Source organism: Cetorhinus maximus, unplaced genomic scaffold (genome assembly GCF_964194155.1).
Source record: "Cetorhinus maximus unplaced genomic scaffold, sCetMax3.hap1.1 HAP1_SCAFFOLD_4105, whole genome shotgun sequence".
NCBI lineage: Eukaryota > Metazoa > Chordata > Chondrichthyes > Lamniformes > Cetorhinidae > Cetorhinus > Cetorhinus maximus.
This window is the reverse complement of record NW_027600010.1, coordinates 7,479-12,918: the sequence shown is the minus strand read 5'-3', so window position 1 is coordinate 12,918 and position 5,440 is coordinate 7,479.

Here is a 5,440-nt window from a genome sequence, read left to right as displayed (position 1 = left end):
GTGTCACTCTCGGCGTGTGTGTGTGTGTCACTCTCGGCGTGTGTGTGTGTCACTGTCGGCGTGTGTGTGTGTGTCACTCGGCATGTGTGTGTGTCACTGTCGGCGTGTGTGTGTGTCACTGTCGGCGTGTGTGTGTGTGTCACTGTCGGCGTGTGTGTGTGTGTGTCACTCTCGGCGTGTGTGTGTGTGTGTCACTCTCGGCGTGTGTGTGTCACTGTCGGCGTGTGTGTGTGTGTGTCACTCTCGGCGCGTGTGTGTGTGTCACTGTCGGCGCGTGTGTGTGTGTCACTGTCGGCGCATGTGTGTGTGTGTCACTCTCGGCGCGTGTGTGTGTGTCACTCTCGGCGTGTGTGTGTGTCACTGTCGGCGTGTGTGTGTGTGTCACTCGGCATGTGTGTGTGTCACTGTCGGCGTGTGTGTGTGTGTCACTGTCGGCGTGTGTGTGTGTGTGTCACTCTCGGCGTGTGTGTGTGTGTGTCACTGTCGGCGTGTGTGTGTGTGTGTCACTGTCGGCGCGTGTGTGTGTGTGTCACTGTCGGCGCGTGTGTGTGTGTCACTGTCGGCGCATGTGTGTGTGTGTCACTGTCGGCGCGTGTGTGTGTGTCACTGTCGGCGCGTGTGTGTGTGTCACTGTCGGCGCGTGTGTGTGTGTCACTGTCGGCGCGTGTGTGTGTGTCACTCTCGGCGCGTGTGTGTGTCACTCTCGGCGCGTGTGTGTGTGTCACTCTCGGCGCGTGTGTGTGTGTCACTCTCGGCGCGTGTGTGTGTGTCACTCTCGGCGCGTGTGTGTGTGTCACTCTCGGCGCGTGTGTGTGTGTCACTCTCGGCGCGTGTGTGTGTGTCACTCTCGGCGCGTGTGTGTGTGTCACTCTCGGCGCGTGTGTGTGTGTCACTGTCGGCGCGTGTGTGTGTCACTCTCGGCGCGTGTGTGTGTCACTCTCGGCGCGTGTGTGTCACTCTCGGCGCGTGTGTGTGTGTCACTCTCGGCGCGTGTGTGTGTGTCACTCTCGGCGCGTGTGTGTGTCACTCTCGGCGCGTGTGTGTGTCACTCTCGGCGCGTGTGTGTGTCACTCTCGGCGCGCGTGTGTGTGTCACTCTCGGCGCGCGTGTGTGTGTCACTCTCGGCGCGCGTGTGTGTGTCACTCTCGGCGCGCGTGTGTGTGTCACTCTCGGCGCGCGTGTGTGTGTCACTCTCGGCGCGCGCGTGTGTGTCACTCTCGGCGCGCGTGTGTGTGTCACTCTCGGCGCGCGTGTGTGTGTCACTCTCGGCGCGCGTGTGTGTGTCACTCTCGGCGCGCGTGTGTGTGTCACTCTCGGCGCGCGTGTGTGTGTCACTCTCGGCGCGCGTGTGTGTGTCACTCTCGGCCTGTGTGTGTGTGTGTCACTCTCGGCGTGTGTGTGTGTGTGTGTCACTCTCGGCGTGTGTGTCACTCTCGGCGTGTGTGTCACTCTCGGCGTGTGTGTCACTCTCGGCGTGTGTGTCACTCTCGGCGTGTGTGTGTGTGTGTCACTCTCGGCGTGTGTGTGTGTGTCACTCTCGGCGTGTGTGTGTGTGTCACTGTCGGCGTGTGTGTGTGTGTCACTGTCGGCGCGTGTGTGTCACTGTCGGCGCGTGTGTGTCACTGTCGGCGCGTGTGTGTCACTCTCGGCGCGTGTGTGTCACTCTCGGCGGGTGTGTGTCACTCTCGGCGGGTGTGTGTCACTCTCGGCGGGTGTGTGTCACTCTCGGCGGGTGTGTGTCACTCTCGGCGTGTGTGTGTGTGTCACTGTCGGCGTGTGTGTGTCACTGTCGGCGTGTGTGTGTCACTCTCGGCGTGTGTGTGTGTGTGTCACTGTCGGCGTGTGTGTGTGTGTGTCACTGTCGGTGCGTGTGTGTGTGTCACTGTCGGCGCATGTGTGTGTGTGTCACTCTCGGCGCGTGTGTGTGTGTCACTCTCGGCGTGTGTGTGTGTCACTGTCGGCGTGTGTGTGTGTGTCACTCGGCATGTGTGTGTGTCACTGTCGGCGTGTGTGTGTGTGTCACTGTCGGCGTGTGTGTGTGTGTGTCACTCTCGGCGTGTGTGTGTGTGTGTCACTGTCGGCGTGTGTGTGTGTGTGTCACTGTCGGCGCACGTGTGTGTGTCACTGTCGGCGCATGTGTGTGTGTGTCACTGTCGGCGCGTGTGTGTGTGTCACTGTCGGCGCGTGTGTGTGTGTCACTGTCGGCGCGTGTGTGTGTGTCACTGTCGGCGCGTGTGTGTGTGTCACTGTCGGCGCGTGTGTGTGTGTCACTGTCGGCGCGTGTGTGTGTGTCACTCTCGGCGCGTGTGTGTGTGTCACTCTCGGCGCGTGTGTGTGTGTCACTCTCGGCGCGTGTGTGTGTGTCACTCTCGGCGCGTGTGTGTGTGTCACTCTCGGCGCGTGTGTGTGTGTCACTCTCGGCGCGTGTGTGTGTGTCACTCTCGGCGCGTGTGTGTGTGTCACTCTCGGCGCGTGTGTGTGTGTCACTCTCGGCGCGTGTGTGTGTGTCACTCTCGGCGCGTGTGTGTGTGTCACTCTCGGCGCGTGTGTGTGTGTCACTCTCGGCGCGTGTGTGTGTGTCACTCTCGGCGCGTGTGTGTGTCACTGTCGGCGCGCGTGTGTGTGTGTGTCACTCTCGGCGCGCGTGTGTGTGTGTGTCACTCTCGGCGCGCGCGTGTGTGTGTGTCACTCTCGGCGCGCGCGTGCGTGTGTGTCACTCTCGGCGCGCGTGCGTGTGTGTCACTCTCGGCGCGCGTGTGTGTGTCACTCGGCGCGCGTGTGTGTGTGTCACTCGGCGCGCGTGTGTGTGTGTCACTCGGCGCGCGTGTGTGTGTGTCACTCTCGGCGCGCGTGTGTGTGTGTCACTCTCGGCGCGCGTGTGTGTGTGTCACTCTCGGCGCGCGTGTGTGTGTGTCACTCTCGGCGCGCGTGTGTGTGTGTCACTCTCGGCGCGCGTGTGTGTGTGTCACTCTCGGCGCGTGTGTCACTCTCGGCGCGTGTGTCACTCTCGGCGCGTGTGTCACTCTCGGCGCGTGTGTCACTCTCGGCGCGTGTGTCACTCTCGGCGCGTGTGTCACTCTCGGCGTGTGTGTGTGTCACTCTCGGCGTGTGTGTGTGTCACTCTCGGCGTGTGTGTGTGTCACTCTCGGCGTGTGTGTGTGTGTCACTGTCGGCGTGTGTGTGTGTGTGTGTGTGTGTGTCACTCTCGGCGTGTGTGTGTGTGTCACTGTCGGCGTGTGTGTATGTGTCACTGTCGGCGTGTGTGTGTGTGTCACTGTCGGCGTGTGTTTGTGTCACTCTCGGCGTGTGTGTGTCACTGTCGGCGTGTGTGTGTGTGTCACTGTCGGCGTGTGTTTGTGTCACTCTCGGCGTGTGTGTGTGTGTCACTCTCGGCGTGTGTGTGTGTGTCACTCTCGGCGTGTGTGTGTGTGTCACTGTAGGCGTGTGTGTGTGTGTGTCACTGTAGGCGTGTGTGTGTGTGTGTCACTGTCGGCGTGTGTGTGTGTGTGTCACTGTCGGCGTGTGTGTGTGTGTCACTGTCGGCGTGTGTGTGTGTGTCACTGTCGGCGTGTGTGTGTGTCACTGTCGGCGTGTGTGTGTGTGTCACTGTCGGCGTGTGTGTGTGTGTCACTGTCGGCGTGTGTGTCACTGTCGGCGTGTGTGTCACTGTCGGCGTGTGTGTCACTGTCGGCGTGTGTGTCACTGTCGGCGTGTGTGTGTGTGTGTCACTCTCGGCGCGTGTGTGTGTGTGTCACTCTCGGCGCGTGTGTGTGTGTCACTGTCGGTGTGTGTGTGTGTGTGTCACTCTCGGCGTGTGTGTGTGTCACTCTCGGCGCGTGTGTGTGTGTCACTCTCGGCGCGTGTGTCACTCTCGGCGTGTGTGTGTGTCACTGTCGGCGTGTGTGTGTGTGTCACTCTCGGCGTGTGTGTGTGTCACTCTTGGTGCGTGTGTGTGTCACTCTCGGCGCGTGTGTGTGTGTCACTCTCGGCGTGTGTGTGTGTCACTGTCGGCGTGTGTGTGTGTCACTGTCGGCGTGTGTGTGTGTCACTGTCGGCGTGTGTGTGTGTCACTGTCGGCGTGTGTGTGTGTCACTCTTGGTGCGTGTGTGTGTGTCACTCTCGGCGCGCGTGTGTGTGTGTCACTGTTGGCGCGCGTGTGTGTGTGTCACCCTCGGCGTGTGTGTCACCCTCGGCGTGTGTGTCACCCTCGGCGTGTGTGTCACCCTCGGCGTGTGTGTCACTGTCGGTGTGTGTGTGTGTGTGTCACTGTCGGTGTGTGTGTGTGTGTGTCACTGTCGGTGTGTGTGTGTCACTGTCGGTGTGTGTGTGTCACTGTCGGTGTGTGTGTGTCACTGTCGGCGTGTGTGTCACTGTCGGCGTGTGTGTCACTGTCGGCGTGTGTGTCACTGTCGGCGTGTGTGTGTGTGTGTCACTGTCGGTGTGTGTGTGTCACTGTCGGCGTGTGTGTCACTGTCGGTGTGTGTGTGTGTGTGTCACTGTCGGCGTGTGTGTCACTGTCGGCGTGTGTGTCACTGTCGGCGTGTGTGTGTCACTCTCGGCGCGTGTGTGTGTCACTCTCGGCGTGTGTGTGTCACTCTCGGCGCGTGTGTGTGTCACTCTCGGCGCGTGTGTGTGTCACTCTCGGCGCGTGTGTGTGTCACTCTCGGCGCGTGTGTGTGTCACTCTCGGCGCGTGTGTGTGTCACTCTCGGCGCGTGTGTGTGTCACTCTCGGCGCGTGTGTGTGTCACTCTCGGCGCGTGTGTGTGTCACTCTCGGCGCGTGTGTGTGTCACTCTCGGCGCGTGTGTGTGTCACTCTCGGCGCGTGTGTGTGTCACTCTCGGCGCGTGTGTGTGTCACTCTCGGCGCGTGTGTGTGTCACTCTCGGCGCGTGTGTGTGTCACTCTCGGCGCGTGTGTGTGTCACTCTCGGCGCGTGTGTGTGTCACTCTCGGCGCGTGTGTGTGTCACTCTCGGCGCGTGTGTGTGTCACTCTCGGCGCGTGTGTGTGTCACTCTCGGCGCGTGTGTGTGTCACTCTCGGCGCGTGTGTGTGTCACTCTCGGCGCGTGTGTGTGTCACTCTCGGCGCGTGTGTGTGTCACTCGGCGCGTGTGTGTGTCACTCTCGGCGCGTGTGTGTGTCACTCTCGGCGCGTGTGTGTGTCACTCTCGGCGCGTGTGTGTGTCACTCTCGGCGCGTGTGTGTGTCACTCTCGGCGCGTGTGTGTGTCACTCTCGGCGCGTGTGTGTGTGTCACTCTCGGCGCGTGTGTGTGTGTCACTCTCGGCGCGTGTGTGTGTGTCACTCTCGGCGCGTGTGTGTGTGTCACTCTCGGCGCGTGTGTGTGTGTCACTCTCGGCGCGTGTGTGTGTGTCACTCTCAGCGTGTGTCTGTGTGCGTCTTGCTCTGACACTGCCCTTCCCTTCTCTCTTAAAAAGGTCC